The sequence below is a fragment of the Schistocerca serialis genome, chromosome 1 (assembly GCF_023864345.2).
Source record: "Schistocerca serialis cubense isolate TAMUIC-IGC-003099 chromosome 1, iqSchSeri2.2, whole genome shotgun sequence".
NCBI classification, from domain to species: domain Eukaryota; kingdom Metazoa; phylum Arthropoda; class Insecta; order Orthoptera; family Acrididae; genus Schistocerca; species Schistocerca serialis.
Window position 1 is genome coordinate 940,940,288 of NC_064638.1, and position 16,170 is coordinate 940,956,457.

Below are 16,170 nucleotides of genomic sequence, written 5' to 3' on the forward strand. Positions count from 1 at the left end.
TTATTGGGATTAGGAGACCTAACTTCTACAAATTCGCCTTGCCGAGAGGGCCCAGCTCTGTTTAAAGCTCGCCAGTTCTGATGGAATTCAGGTCTGTCGTTTTGTCGGTAGTTTACACAGTTTCTTTCGTGTCGGTCACATGGTGGAGAATTTCTCCCTGAATCGTAACAGCGCGCTGAACTGTTGCGTCTGAAATTATTCTGTCTCCCTTGATAATAATAGTTCTGATTACCATATTGTCTGTTTCTATGGTTATCTCTGTCATATTCATTACTACGGAAATGCGATCTTTCTCTGTAACTATTACTCTGCCAATGGTTGCCATATGGGTGGTGTCTGTTTTGGTCACGATTTGCGTTGTAAGAATAGCCTTGTCGTGTCCACTTATTATTTCTTTCATCGCGGAATTGCGACGGATATGACCTGTAATTGTTATGTTCCTGTTTCCGCTTTCCGCGATTGTCAGTGTCAGTTTCTAATTCTTGTAAGAGTCCCTGAAATGCTTCAATGTCGTCTTTGCAACGTCCTGCCAAAATAATATGTCGTAAATGTTCAGGCATTTTGATTAAGCAAATGCGGATGAGTTCTGAGGGGCTGTATGGGTTTGAAAGATACTGATTCTTATGCAACATGTCTTCAAAATATTTCACAAGACTGGAAAATTCAGATTGTTCGAAATGTTTCATCATTATGATGCTATGTTTTGCTCGGTCTTTTGTAGCTTGAGAGCAATACGCTGAGAGGAAGGCATGATAAAATTCTCCTTCACTGTGACAATCGTGAATGACCGATCGCATTCTTACAGCTGGTTCATTCTCCAAGTAGCCACACATAAATTCTAACCTGTGCTCCAGTGACCAGTTGGGAGGAAAACAATGAGAGAATTGATGAAGCCATGCTTGTGGATGAATGTCGTTGTCAGAATTCTTAAATGTTTTGAATTTACGTGTAGTAATGAACAGCTTATAGTCAAAATCATCGTGTCGGCAAGTCGCACATCGCTCATTGTTACTTCGTTTCGGCGGTTCCATCTCAAAATCCAATGCGCCTTGCCAATTTCGTTCATAATTTCCGAAGTGTCCTGTGTTATTATTTTGTGGTTGTTCCGTATTTCTATGTCCCTCTTCCCGTACTGGAGTGCGAGTGTCCTCTGAAATATGTAATTCTTGTATTACTTGTGCCAACTGATCTTGTACTTCCCGGATTTCTCTTTGGTGTTGTGTATTAATTTGATTCTGATTTTGTTTGAATTTTCTGATTTGTTCTTACTCTTCTGTGTCAGTGAAGGCTATGGGTCTTGTGTCATTCAGATCATCATCTACCTTTGTAGATAAGTTAGTGGCCTGATCCGAAAGTTCGGCTACTTTCTCCGATAGTGTACTTATTTCTTCAGTGTGTTTTTCTGAACCAAGTTTCAGAATATCTACTGTGTCCTTAAAGTTTTCCTGAGTTTTTGCAAGTTGCGTAACCGAATCGGTAGATGCAACTGAGTCAATTTTAGCCCACAAGGTCTCATGATTTTCATGAACAATGGCTTGCAGTTCTTTTATGGCTGCTTCATGATTCTGCAATGCATTTTCATGCCGCGAAAAAATAGGTTGAAAATGCTCACAAATTTGTGTTTTTACGTCATTACAGACTTTTTGACATTTCGATTCAATGTTATGTAAATCAGTAGTTAAATCTTCACGTGTTTGTTCAAGCGTGGTGTGAAGATTTTGTTCCATTGCGTCTAACTGTTGCTGTGTTTGTCTCTGGTGTTGTTCCATTGTGTCTAACTTTTTAAGATTTTGTCCCATTTGTCTCTGATTTTGTTCCATTTGTTGCATTAATTGCAATAATAATGTATTAGTGTCTGGAATCTGTTTCTCTACGCTTTTCGACAGTGCATTTGCACCGGCAACATTCACATTTTGACAAGCAGAAAATGTGTCTTGACTTATTTGAGAAAACGGTGATGACCCAAAACCTGAATCTACAGTATTTGCGATATTGTGTTCTGTCATTCCCGATTCCTGAGGCGAGCTGTTGCCGACCAATCGATCGATAACGCTTCCCTGTTCACTACCTGTTTCACTGTCTACACCATTGTTTGACGCCCGCTCCATTTCCCTATGCGCAATAACCAAATTACTACTTTGAACATTAGTTAATTCATTACTCTGCGGCGCTAACACACTGCCTTCATCTTCACTGTCATTTCTCAGTTTACTTTGGAGCCTAGTATTACGTTTTTCACACGCCATAATTGTCACAATATTTCACACGATAACACAGAAAAGCACAATTTGAAGAGCAAAATAAAATAACATAGCAAAGGAAATAATGTCTACTTAATTGCCAGCGCAGCTGCGAAATACTTGGTGCAAATCTACATGCATGCCACAACTGTTTTATTGTACAACAATGAAAAACTACAACTACAAAGGAAATTCTCTCTATAATTACGCGCTAGCAATAAACAATAGCTACACTAATTACACAAACTACAAGAAAAAAATCAGAAGATTCCAGTGAGGTATCCTCGGCTAAGGGTCGACATATGAAACGTCCCCTTAGAACAATTCTACATGACTGTGCTTAAACTGACATAAAATATTTTTAGCGCAACGCAATCTGACTATCAAAGATCCCTGCAAAAGAATGGCCCTGACTAACATTAAACTATACCTTTCACAAATCACTTACCTCACAAAAATCTTCGCTGCTCAAGCTACTGCAATACAGCGAGCGCCACTACTGCCAGCTAAATAAAAGATTCAAACTATGGAAGGCACTAACTACTGATAGGGATAGTTAGCAAATGAAAGATATTAATAGAGAACAAACAATGTATTTACCTTAATATCATCACAAGTCATAATATATATATCAGTTCATGACAAATTACAAACCTCCGCCATCTCTCTCCCCACATCCACCACTGCTGGCGGCTCACCTCCAACTGCGCAATGCTACGCGCTGTTCACATCCAGCTGCCGCTGCCCAACACTACAATGGCGAGTATTACAACAATGCAAAGCAGCCACAGACTGCACACAGCACAGCCAGTGATTTTCATACAGAGGTGGCGTTACCAATAAAAAACCTAAACAGCCTACTTACATAGAGAAAACATAAACAGCCTACTTACAACCCATTCTTTAACCTTTCTTTTCTTTCCATCATTGCTTCTTCGATATACAAACTGAACAGTAGGGGTAGCGTTCTCGCTTCCCACGCCCGGGTTCCCAGGTTCGATTCCCGGCGGGGTCAGGGATTTTCTCTGCATCGTGATGGCTGGGTGTTGTGTGCTGTCCTTAGGTTAGTTAGGTTTAAGTAGTTCTAAGTTCTAGGGGACTGATGACCATAGCTGTTAAGTCCCATAGTGCTCAGAGCCATTTGAACCAGGAGGGGTAAAGACTGCGTCTCTATCTTACCTCCCTTTTAATCCGACGAATTTGTTCTTGGTTTTCTATTCTTACTGTTCCCTATTGCTGCCTGTAGACATTGTGCATTACTCGTCACTACCTGTTGCTTAGTCCTATTTTTCTCAGAATTTCGAACATCTTGCATTATTTTCCATTGTCGGATACTTTTTTCAGATTTTTCTTCAGTCTTGTTTCCATTCTCAAGAGCAACGTTAGGACTACCCCACTGGTGCCCTTACCTTCCGTCATCTAACAGATCCTCAATTTTCTTTCCCATTCTTGTCAGCAACTTGGATGCATGACCTGTTGAACTGATTGTGCGGTAGTTCCCGCACTTATTTTCTCCTGCTGTCTTCCGAATAGCGTGGACAACGTTTTTCCGAAAGTCTGATGGTATGACGCCATGTCATACATTCTACACACCAGCCTGAATAGTCGTTTGGTTGCCACTTCCCCTAATGTTAGAAATTCCTATGGAATGTTATCTATCCCTTCAGCCTTACTTGAACTAAATTTTTCCAAAGCTCGTTTAAATTCTAATTATAATACTGGATCCCTGTCTTTCCATATCGATTCCAATTTCTTCTTCTGTCATCAGACTATTCCTCCCAATCATAGAGCCTTCAGAGTCCACTTTCCACCTAGCTCTCTGTCCTTGTTTAGTTGTGGATTTCCCATTGCTCTCTTAATGCAGTCGCCCTTTCTTTTAATCTTATCTTCGGTTGTATTGACGTTTCTATACGCTATGTCTGTCTTCCGACAGCTTTTCTTACGATTGCTTCACATTTTTCCCTCAGTTTTTGCGGTTTAGCTTGTCGGCACTTCCTATTTATTTCATTCCTGAATGATTTATATTGCTGTATTCCTGCCTTTCCCTGAACATTTTTGTACTTGCTTCATTCTTCGATCAACTGATGTATTTAAAAAAAATGGTTCAAATGGCTCTGAGCACTATGGGACTTAACATCTATGGTCATGAGTCCCCTAGAACTTAGAACTACTTAAACCTAACTAACCTAAGGACAGCACACAACACCCAGTCATCACGAGGCAGAGAAAATCCCCGACCCCGCCGGGAATCGAACCCGGGATCCCGGGGATGTATTTCATCTGTTACCCAAAAGTTAATCGCAGTTACCTTCCTGGCATCTACATTTGTCTGCCCAACAGCTGTAACTGCGCTTTTTAGAGATGTCCGTTCCTCAACTGAACTGCCGACTGTGTTATTTCCTATCGCAGTGTCCACATCTTTTCGAGCTTCAAATGAATTTATTAACTTATCAGTACTTTAGTTTCAAACTTACCTCCATACTGATTCTTCCATACTATCTTCTTAATCTTCAGCTAATACATCTGCTCCTGTGTACACATTACAATCTGGTATCTTGCGAGGTGCCAGAGCTAGAAGTGTATTTAACACTAAATTCTTCTAGAATCCACATATGTAGATGATGCTCTAAGCCCCCCTATTCTAACTCCGACTTTTGCTGTTGCACAAGGATAAAAAAAATATGCGAACTGACTCTAATCAACCCTGCCAGTGGAGTAGAAGAGAGTTTGGCACCTGCAATAATTTAATTTGATAAATAAGTTAAATAAACGAAGGTTTCATTAACATAGTGAGGAATGATAGGGTTGCTCTACCGATTAACAGAATGAAAGTTTTGTCCAAAATAACAATATGATTTATTAAGACTAAACACAAAATAATAAACAAAAACACTTGAAACCTTTACAATACATCAAATTGACTCAAATTGGATAATCAAACAAACGCTGTGAATGTGAAGTTGTCCCTAAACTAGATTGTGAGGATTATGACGAAGTGGTATGTGGAGCCAATTCCTTGCAACTCAAATCTTAAGAGAAAACACACAGCCAACCCAACATTAATTGCTGCTACTCAAGACAGAACAAAGTTAGAAAAAAACGAACAGGCGCGCCCTGCTGAGCTCTGATTATCACCTAGGAAAATCCCTATCTGCCGGTGCTGCGGACATACATTACCAAACTGTCTTCTTAACTGCAAGAACACGATCTGGCGTACCGCAGGCGATGGCTGGTTGCTTCGACATCCCCGACCGAAAGGCGAGAGCCGACTACCCAGAGCACCCGTACAATGCCGAACACCGAATATTCCCGCCCCCACCACAGTGGCCGTGGTTAAACGTTCCAATTAGCAACTCGAAAACTGGCGGAAAATTCCACTCCATTGCCGGAGCACTACCATTCCACCAATGGAGATTCTTGGCGCCAATTTCTGCGCTGATTTTGCTACGTCACGGAGCTATGCCCTGAGCAAGCCAATCACAGTTACTATTTTGCAGAAAGCGCGGGAATTTTCCCGCCACAACTGCCTGGGTACACAAGTCATTCACAAGCCTCGCTGGTAGCCCGCCACAAAGTGTTTTCGCTAAGTTTCTGCGAAGTAACGGAACCTCTAGCCCAGCCGCTACTTCAGACCCCTCCGGGCGTGTCTTTTGACAATGTCGGCGTTTGCAAAGCATTCACTCGACTTCCTCACACCTGTCGGCTTAGCAGAGCCCGCCTGTCACCGGACCACCCGGGTGACGAGAGACGCTGCGTGGGAAGTCCGCGTGTGAAGGAATAGCAACTTTTCACCGCATGCAACTAGAGAGGAGAATCGTAAGATAGAAATATGAGAGGGGGCACATGCCACCTCTCAATCTTATTTCGGAATCTCTGTCTGACAATGATATAATGCAACTGGAATCTTCCTGTACCTCTAGGCCTTTTTCAAGTATATCTCGCACTCTTGTGATTTCTAAACTGTGTATTTGCTATTACTAGAAATTTATTGTAGAAATCATTCGTCTTTCCCCTCTCTTATTCCTATGACAAAGCACTCTTTCAGCCTTAGCTGTTCCTTCTATTCCTTCCCCTACAGCAGCATTCCAGTTCCCCATGATTATTAGATTTTCATCTCCCTTTATAAACTGATTTACCCTTTCAGTGTCCTCAAAGAATTACTCTATCTCCTCATCATCTACTTTCGATATCGGCATGTTTGCCTGAAATATTGAGGTCGGCATCGGTTTGATTTAGAATCTGATGAGAACAACCATATCACTGAACTGTTCACAGTAGCTAACACTCTGTCCTACCCTTCTATTTATAATGAACCCTACTGCCGTTACACACCGTCTTCTTCCGCTGATGAGATTACTCTATATTCGTTTCACCAGAAATTTTCATCTCCTCTCTGCTTCACTTCATTGACACCCCGCTATATGTAGACTGAGTCTGACATATCCGTTTTCGGATTTTCTAACTTCCCTACCAAGTTAAAACTTCTGACGCTCTGACTCGTTGAATATTATTCTTTCGTTGGTTATTCCGTCTTTTTCTAATGGCTACCTCCCACATGACAGTCACATCCAGGAGAACCGAATATGGGCTAATCCTAAATCTTGTCTTAATGGATTCATCATTACGATATAATTACAGACCACATGTCCTGAGGATACGGTTCATGTGCCATTAATGCAGTGGGTTCTACAGTCTTCTGCATCCTCATGCCGTTGACCCTTGAGGATTCTTCCGCCCTATTGGGGCAGTTTGCCTTTATCCTCTCCTTCGTCCTCTTTGACAAAGCCGTCGGCAGAACTAGGGTGACTTCGTATGTAGGAAGTCTTCGGTCGCCATTGCTGATGATTTTTAGTGAGAATTTCAGCAGCTTTTAGGATGAACCCGGGACCTACAATGTTTTGATTAATAGTCCAAGACAGTATCCCTGAGCAGTTGGTCCGCACATGGTGCTTCCGAAAGCATTAATGTAATCTGAAACTTAGTCACCTGAAGATGGGAATGATTGCCCGAAACTACTTTGTAAAAGTATTTGTGGCTCCTTGCGTTATTCGCCAACAATCCTTAACGATGGCGTTGCTCACGAAATCCAGCGTCGATAAAATACATACTTTTCTGGCTCCGGACTGTTCCTTGACCCGTGTATGTGCTTCCTGTTAGTCTTGACTCCTAAAATGCATCCCTCCATTTCTTACTTAGCAGCTCTCAGTTGTCAAATAGTCTACGCGTTAGATACGCGTCTCACGCTTTACTTAAGAAGTGGTAATAAATGCACATTGATTGTAAACTTACTTTTTCAGACACATAGGAATCTAAATTTTGACGTCACTATCTAGTTTAGTGAAAGCACTTTAGGACATTCTTACTATCCACTTTAATTCTTTTCGTATCCATCTGTTGTTTGTTTTAACGGCCCTAAACACAAAATGAAAAAGACAGTTGTCAGGTATCAAAAAAAAAAAAAAAAAAAGGAAACTTGTCACCTTATTTTTCTGCACACTAGGTTCAGAGGTTCCTCCCCTGAATATTTCCTACCAATCATATGAAAGTTTATGGTTCTCCAGTAACGTATGACTGACTGCTGGTACGTGCGACAGTCTGAGATGGGTCCCTATCTCGGTTAATGAATTTCCTTTATCGGCGTAGGCGGCAGTGGCGCACTCACTTAGAAAACAATTCTGTATTCCAGTTTTCCTTTCATCATTTTCTAATTATTTACTATTAATAGTAATATTGTTAGTTAAATGTGCGTCAAATGACTACTTTTTGACAATTCAAACCCGACAACAGTCTGAACACCACATCAGTTCTACAAATTTCCTGCTATTTTAGGATCGTGAAACCAAGCCAGTCATTGAGAGAGCTTTATTTTAATATTTCACCACTTGAAACACAGAATGACATTGTGAAAAGGAGCTATAACTGCCTAGGCACTAAATATCTTTCAATTTGGACAGTTAAGTACTTATAATTGTTTAGTGAGACGTTAGTTTAACATGAGGTGAGGAAAAAGAATAAAACTCATCAAGCTACAAACATATCTCGTTGAGATAATAGCGTTTTAGAAGCTTTCGCTTCGTTTTCCTTTACCTCCACTGAGAAGTAGATTTTTAAACCTATTTGCTAACGTTTTGACATTGTTCCTATTCCAGATGGACGTTCCGCTACGTCGCCAACTTTCTCCTCTTCTACATTATAATGTATGTACTACAGTATAACAGTATTTTGAAATGCATCTAAATACCTTTGACATTTTCGTTCCCAAAGCTAAAATATTTCTTCTTGCACGTAAGGTAATTATTAGGTAGAATTTCGTAATATTTATCAAAAATATCACAGTGTTCCTTAGCATTTATTTTTTAGATCCATAAGTGATACTATACCCTTATTACAGTGCATTGTTTTCTCTATTCTCTCTGTATTGAAAGGTCCTGCTTTCTCCATGCTCACTCTATCGGAAAGCTCAGACCCGTTTGTTGTCAATATATTGAAGACAATGCTCCCTTCAATGAATTGCTTAAAAAAAGGCTCTGTGACCATGCCCAGAGGATCGCACGATCCACCCGCCGCCGTGTCGTCCTGTACCGGAGCTCAGGGTATATCATCTCGTTGGACCCGCCTTCCGCCATGTGGCATTATCCGGTGAAGTATGGAGGAGCATGTGCTCAAAATGCGGCTCTATCGGCCGTAATCGGCTTTGCAGACCTTAGGAGTCGGTACATGCCATTCTAGTAGCTCCTCAGTTTACATCCCGGAACTGAGTGTATTCCTCCCATCAAGGCAAAGCTCCTGGCAGCATCGTCAGTTGAATCTGGATCCTAGCCATGGGAGCCAATCGCACGGACTTTTCAGCTACAGAAGCAGAAGGATTTCCCGCCTACCGTGAAGAAATTCCAAAACCCCTTCCAGGTTACATTCCAGAGCGTACTGCCTTTGCCGATCGTCCTCTTCGATACTTCCTAACAAGATAAGATTAAGAGCAGGTAATAAAAATGGACTGTAATTCTGAAAAAAAATGGAATTCAAGTCCATGTCCTGGTTCGTGTTTTCCGTGGTATTGCTAATGCGTATGACTGGAAAATCTAAATAAAGATACAACATTCATCGAACCTTGTGGGGAGTTCTGTATCCATATTTATTGTGCATCTTACGGCATACGCGGGAATTAATGGTCACAGGACAGATGTTCAGACCTACACACCTACAGGTGGTGGACAAAAATATGGTAATACAGTGAGAAATGCATAGTTGAACACAAACGCATATGCCAGCCCAGCCTGCAGATTGCACTGTTGTATTTGAAAAAATGTTCAAATGTGTGTGAAATCTTAGGGGACTTAACTGCTAAGGTCGTCAGTCCCTTAGCTTACACACTACTTAACCTAAATTATACTAAGGACAAACACATACACGTGTGCCCGAGGGAGGACTCGAACCTCCGCCGGGACCAGCCGCACAGTCCATGATTGCAGCGCCTAGCCGGCCGCGGTGGTCTCGCGGTTAAGGCGCTCAGTCCGGAAACGCGCGACTGCTACGGTCGCAGGTTCGAATCCTGCCTCGGGCATGGATGTGTGTGATGTCCTTAGGTTAGTTAGGTTTAAGTAGTTCTGAGTTCTAGGGGACTGATGACCACTGAAGTTAAGTCCCATAGTGCTCAGAGCCATTTGAACCATTTTTTGTGCAGCGCCTAAGACCGCTCGGCTAATCACGCGCGGCTATTGTATTTGAACACGACAGGATCTGTGTGTTGTCATGTATACTTCCCAAATGCCAGTCATGGCCAGAACAGTGTTCTGTGTACTTGTGAGTGCGTTACGTCGGAACTAAGTGAATTGGAACGTGTACAAGCAGTTGGTGTTCGGATGGTCTGTGTTCCCGTAACCGAAGTAGCCGAAATGTTTGGTGTTTCAAGAGGCACGATATCGAATATTTATAGCGCATGCAGGGAAAGGGGAAAACATCACCCGTTAAGTCACAACCCGAACGAAAATGTGTGTTGAGTGATCGTGACAGTCAGTCATTGAAGAGGATTTTGACGAAACATAAGAGGACGACAACTGAAAAAGTCACTGTACAACTGAATGTCGAACCCTCGAACCCTGCGAGCTCCAAACCAACACGAATGGTGCACCAAAGTTGGAAATCGCAGGGCGAGATGGAATTCCACATCCAATCTACGGTGATCCAGATACCCGTAACAGGAAAACGTGGTGCCGAATCCATAAAACCTAGACTATGGAGAAATGGAAGAATGTCATTTGGCCCAGTGAATCATGTTTCCAACTGTTCCCAATTACTGGCAGAGTTCACGACCCAAAAATGAAACAAAGCGGGGGTTGGGCGATGATCTGGGCAGCCGTACCGTGATATTCCACGGGTCCCATGGTTAACGTGAATGCAGCACTACTGCCAAGGATTGTGCGACGATTTTGGCTGATCGGATCCTTCTCATGGTACCAAGGGAGTTCAATATGTGATGTCACCGCCAGACAACACACTTGCCAGGTGATATAGCCTTTAAATCGGCCGCGGTCCGTTAGTATACGTCGGACCCGCGTGTCACCACTATCGGTGATTGCAGACCGAGCGCCGCCACACGGCAGGTCTAATCTAGAGAGACTCCCTAGCACTCGCCCCAGTTGTACAGCCGACTTTGCGAGCGAGGGTTCACTGTCTACATACGCTCTCATTTGCAGAGACGACAGTTTAGCATAGCCTTCAGCTACGTCATTTGCTACGACCTAGCAAGGCGCCATATTCAGTTACTGTAATTACTATCTTCAAGAACGTATTCTGAACAGATAACATTGTGAATCATGTACCGTCAAGAGCGACGTTCATCATTAATGGATTAAAATTAAGTATCAAACTAATTACGTGCGCTTTCTGAATTCCCATTCCTTGTCATGTTCCAGACCTCACGTCAGTATAGTTCTTCCCTCCTCACGCCACCCTGCGTGAGCTAAAACGCGTGCATTTCGACCTCCACTCGTAACACGGTGTTGGCTCTTCTGCTAACACAAAACAATAAATACTGAAAAACATTTTTTTTCTGAAAGCCGGTTGGTCTTATTCAGGGTTCTAGGACACCATATTATTCGCCACTCTTTTGGCTACAAAACCACATTTTTTAACATAAACTCCGTTCAGTGCAACAGCCTTGTGCCACCTACTTGGGTTGGCCTGTATGCCCGCGTGGTACCACTCAACTGGTCGACATCGGAGGCAACGTACTGCTGCATCAATAACCTCCCATCGTTGATCCTGTTGCTCCCCGCGGAGTGCGTCCTTCATTAGTCCAGAAAGATGAAAGTTGGAAGGTTCGAGATCCGGGAAGTAGGATGGATGAGGAAAAACAGTCCATTGAAGTCTTGTGAGCTCCTCTCGGGTGAGCGGACTTGTGTGAGGCCTTGTGTTGTCATGGAGAATTTCGTTCGCCTTTTTGTGGAAACGAACGCTGAATAGTTTTTTTTCAATTTCCTGAGGGTCGCCTAATGTACTTTAGAGTTGTAATTGCACCAAGAGGAAGAATATCAAACAGCGTAACCTTTTCAGAAGACCGTCGTCATGACTTTATCGGGTGAGGGTGTGGCTACGAACTTTTTCTTCGGAGGAGAGGTAGTGAGTCGACGCCCCATGGATTGCAGTTTTGTTCCCAGTTCGAAGTTATGAACACATGCTTCATCGCCTGTGATGATGTTCGACGAAAAATTGTCACGATTAGCCTCATAACGTGCAAGCAGTTCTGCACAGATGGCCCTTAGTTGCTCTTTATGGTCTTCTCTTACGCGGCGATGAACCCAACAGGCACACATCTTTGTGTACCCCTGCTGGTGGGCGGGTGTGTCAGCACTACCAGTAGAGACGTCCAGTTGAGCAGCGAGATGTGATTCTTATCCATCGATCACCTCGACTGAGAGTGTCCGCACGTTCCAACATTGCAGGAGTCGCAGCTGTGTGAGGCCGGGCGACACGCAGGAGGTCGGACAAGTTTGCGCGACGTGTTGCGATGATGACACGCGCCTTGCCTATCGACACATCGTGCTTTTGTTCGCTGCCAGGTCTCCGCAGACATTCTGCAAGCACCTGCTAATATCTGATGGTGCTCTTAAATCATGCACTTTAGAGCCCTTGTCTACTAGGCATTTTGTTCTTGTTGCGGTGTAAGGGACCTGTCCCTGAAGTTTAATGACAGCTACCTGCTTGGAATGCACCCCCGTTACAGACGCCACTCTGAAAACTACATACACCGCCAGTACCTACTGGAAATTCATGAAACTGTGGGGGATCAAATTCTGTGTTTTTTCAACAGAAATTGGCTGAGAAAAAAGTGTTGCTTTACTTATTGAAAGCACTTCCCCGATGATGGTGCTGTTTTCCAAGACGACAATGCCCTGGCTTACATAGATTGCATCGTCCAGGACTGGTTTTGTGAGCACGAGGATGAGTAGTTGTCGCATCTTCCCTGGTCACCAGTCACCAGATTTCAATATTATTGAGCCTTTGTGGGCTACTTTGGAGCGAAGGTCGCGTGATCGCTATCCACCTCCATCATCGGTAGCTGAATTTGCCACTATCATGCAGGAAGACCCCCCCCCATGAACCATGGACCCTGCCGATGGTGGGGAGGCTTGCGTGCCTCAGCGACACAGATAGCCGTACCGTAGGTGCAACCACAACGGAGGGGTATCTGTTGAGAGGCCAGACAAACGTGTGGTTCCTGAAGAGGGGCAGCAGCCTTTTCAGTAGTTGCAAGGGCAACAGTCTGGATGATTGACTGATCTGGCCTTGTAACAATAACCAAAACGGCCTTGCTGTGCTGGTACTGCGAACGGCTGAAAGCAAGGGGAAACTACAGCCGTAATTTTTCCCGAGGGCATGCAGCTTTACTGAAGGATTAAATGATGATGGCGTCCTCTTGGGTAAAATATTCCGGAGGTAAAATAGTCCCCCATTCGGATCTCCGGGCGGGGACTACTCAAGAGGATGTCGTTATCAGGAGAAAGAAAACTGGCGTTCTACGGATCGGAGCGTGGAATGTCAGATCCCTTAATCGGGCAGGTAGGTTAGAAAATTTAAAAAGGGAGATGGATAGGTTAAAGTTATATATAGTAGGAATTAGTGAAGTTCGATTTCAACAGGAACAAGACTTTTGGTTTGGCAAATGCAGGGTTATAAATACAAAATCAGATAGGGGTAATGCAGGAGTAGGTTTAATAATGAATAAAAAAATAGGAGTGCTGGTAAGCTACTACAAACAGCATAGTGAACGCATTATTGAGGCTAAGATAGACACGAAGCCCACGCCTACCACAGTAGTACAAGTTTATATGCCAACTAGCTCTGCAGATGACGAAGAAATAGAAGAAATGTATGATGAAATAAAAGAAATTATTCAGATAGTGAAGGGGGACGAAAATTTAATAGTCATGGGTGACTGGAATTCGGTAGTAGGAAAAGGGAGAGAAGGAAACGTAGTAGATGAATATGGATTGGGGCTAAGAAATGAAAGAGGAAGCCACCTGGTAGAATTTTGCACAGAGCATAACTTAATCATAGCTAACGCTTGGTTCAAGGATCATAAAAGAAGGTTGTATACATGGAAGAATCCTGGTGATACTAGAAGGTATCAGATAGATTATATAATGGTGAGACAGAGATTTAGGAACAAGGTTTTAAATTGTAAGACATTTCCAGGGGCAGATGTGGATTCTGACCACAATCTATTATTTATGAACTGTAGATCAAAACTGAAGAAACTGCAAAAAGGTGGGAATTTAAGGAGATGGGACCTGTATAAACTGAAAGAACCAAAGGTTGTACAGAGTTTCAGGGAGAGCATAAGGGAACAATTGACAGGAATGGGGGAAAGAAATACAGTAGAAGAAGAATGGGTAGCTTAGAGGGATGAAGTAGCGAAGGCAGCAGAGGATCAAGTAGGTAAAAAGACGAGGGCTAGTAGAAATCCTTGGGTAACAGAAGAAATATTGAATTTAATTGATGAAAGGAGAAAATATAAAAATGCTGTAAATGAAGCAGGCAAAAAGGAATACAAACGTCTGAAAAATGAGATCGTCAGGAAGTGCAAAATGGCTAAGCAGGGATGGCTAGAGGACAAATGTAAGGATGTAGAGGCCCATCTCACTAGGGGTAAGATAGATACTGCCTACAGGAAAATTAAAGAGACCTTTGGAGAAAAGAAAGCCACTTGCATGAATATCAAGAGTAAAGATGGAAACCCAGTTCTACGCAAAGAAGGGAAAGCAGAAAGGTAGAAGGAGTATATAGAGGGTTTATACAAGGGCGATGTACTTGAGGACAACATTATGGAAATGGAAGAGGATGTAGATGAAGACGAAATGGGAGATAAGATACTGCGTGAAGAGTTTGACAGAGCACTGAAAGACCTGAGTCGAAACACGGCCCCGGGAGTAGACAACATTCCATTGGAACTACTGACGGCCTTGGGAGAGCCAGTCCTGACATAACTCTACCATCTGGTGAGCAAGATGTACGAAACAGGCGAAACACCCTCAGACTTCAAGAAGAATATAATAATTCCAATTCCAAAGAAAGCAGGTGTTGACAGATGTGAAAATTACCGAACTATCAGTTTAATAAGTCACAGCTGCAAAATACTTACACGAATTATTTACAGACGACTGGAAAAACTAGTAGAAGCCAACCTCGGGGAAGATCAGTTTGGATTCCGTAGAAACACAGGAACACGTGAGGCAATACTAACTTTACGACCTATCTTAGAAGAAAGATTAAGGTAAGGCAAAGCTTCATTTCTAGCATTTGTAGACTTAGAGAAAGCTTTTGACAATGTTGACTGGAATACTCTCTTTCAAATTCTAAAGGTGGCAGGGGTAAAATACAGGGAGCGAAAGGCTATTTACAATTTGTACAGAAACCAGATGGCAGTTATAAGAGTCGAGGGACATGAAAGGGAAGCAGTGGTTGGGAAGGGAGTGAGACAGGGTTGTAGCCTCTCCCCGATGTTGTTCAATCTGTATATTGAGCAAGCAGTAAAGGAAACAAAAGAAAAATTCGGAGTGGGTATTAAAATTTATGGAGAAGAAATAAAAACTTTGAGGTTCGCCGATGACATTGTAATTCTGTCAGAGACAGCAAAGGACTTGGAAGAGCAGTTGAATGGAATGGACAGTGTCTTGAAAGGAGGATATAAGATGAACATCAACAAAAGCAAAACAAGGATAATGGAATGTAGTCTAATTAAGTCAGGTGATGATGAGGGAATTAGATTAGGAAATGAGACACTGAAAGTAGTAAAGGTAGCAAAATAACTGATGATGGTCGAAGTAGAGAGGATATAAAATGTAGACTGGCAATGGCAAGGAAAGCGTTTCTGAAGAAGAGAAATTTGCTAACATCGAGTATAGATTTAAATGTCAGGAAGTCATTTCTGAAAGTATTTGTATGGAGTGTAGCCATGTACGGAAATGAAACATGGACGATAAATAGTTTGGACAAGAAGAGAATAGAAGCTTTCGAAATGTGGTGCTACAGAAGAATGCTGAAGATTAGATGGGTAGATCACATAACTAATGAGGAGGTACTGAATAGAATTGGAGAGAAGAGAAATTTGTGGCACAACTTGGCTAGAAGAAGGGATTGGTTGGTAGGACATGTTCTGAGGCATCAAGGGATCACCAATTTAGTATTGGAGGGCAGCATGGAGGGTAAAAATCGTAGAGGGAGACCAAGAGATGAATACACTAAGCAGATTCAGAAGGATGTAGGTTGCAGTAGGTACTGGGAGATGAAAAAGCTTGCACAGGATACAGTAGCATGGAGAGCTGCATAAAACCAGTCTCAGGACTGAGGACCACAACAACAACAACAACAATGCAGAAAGAGTGGTACGAGATTCTTTTGAAAACCATACAGGGCATGTATTTAACCATTC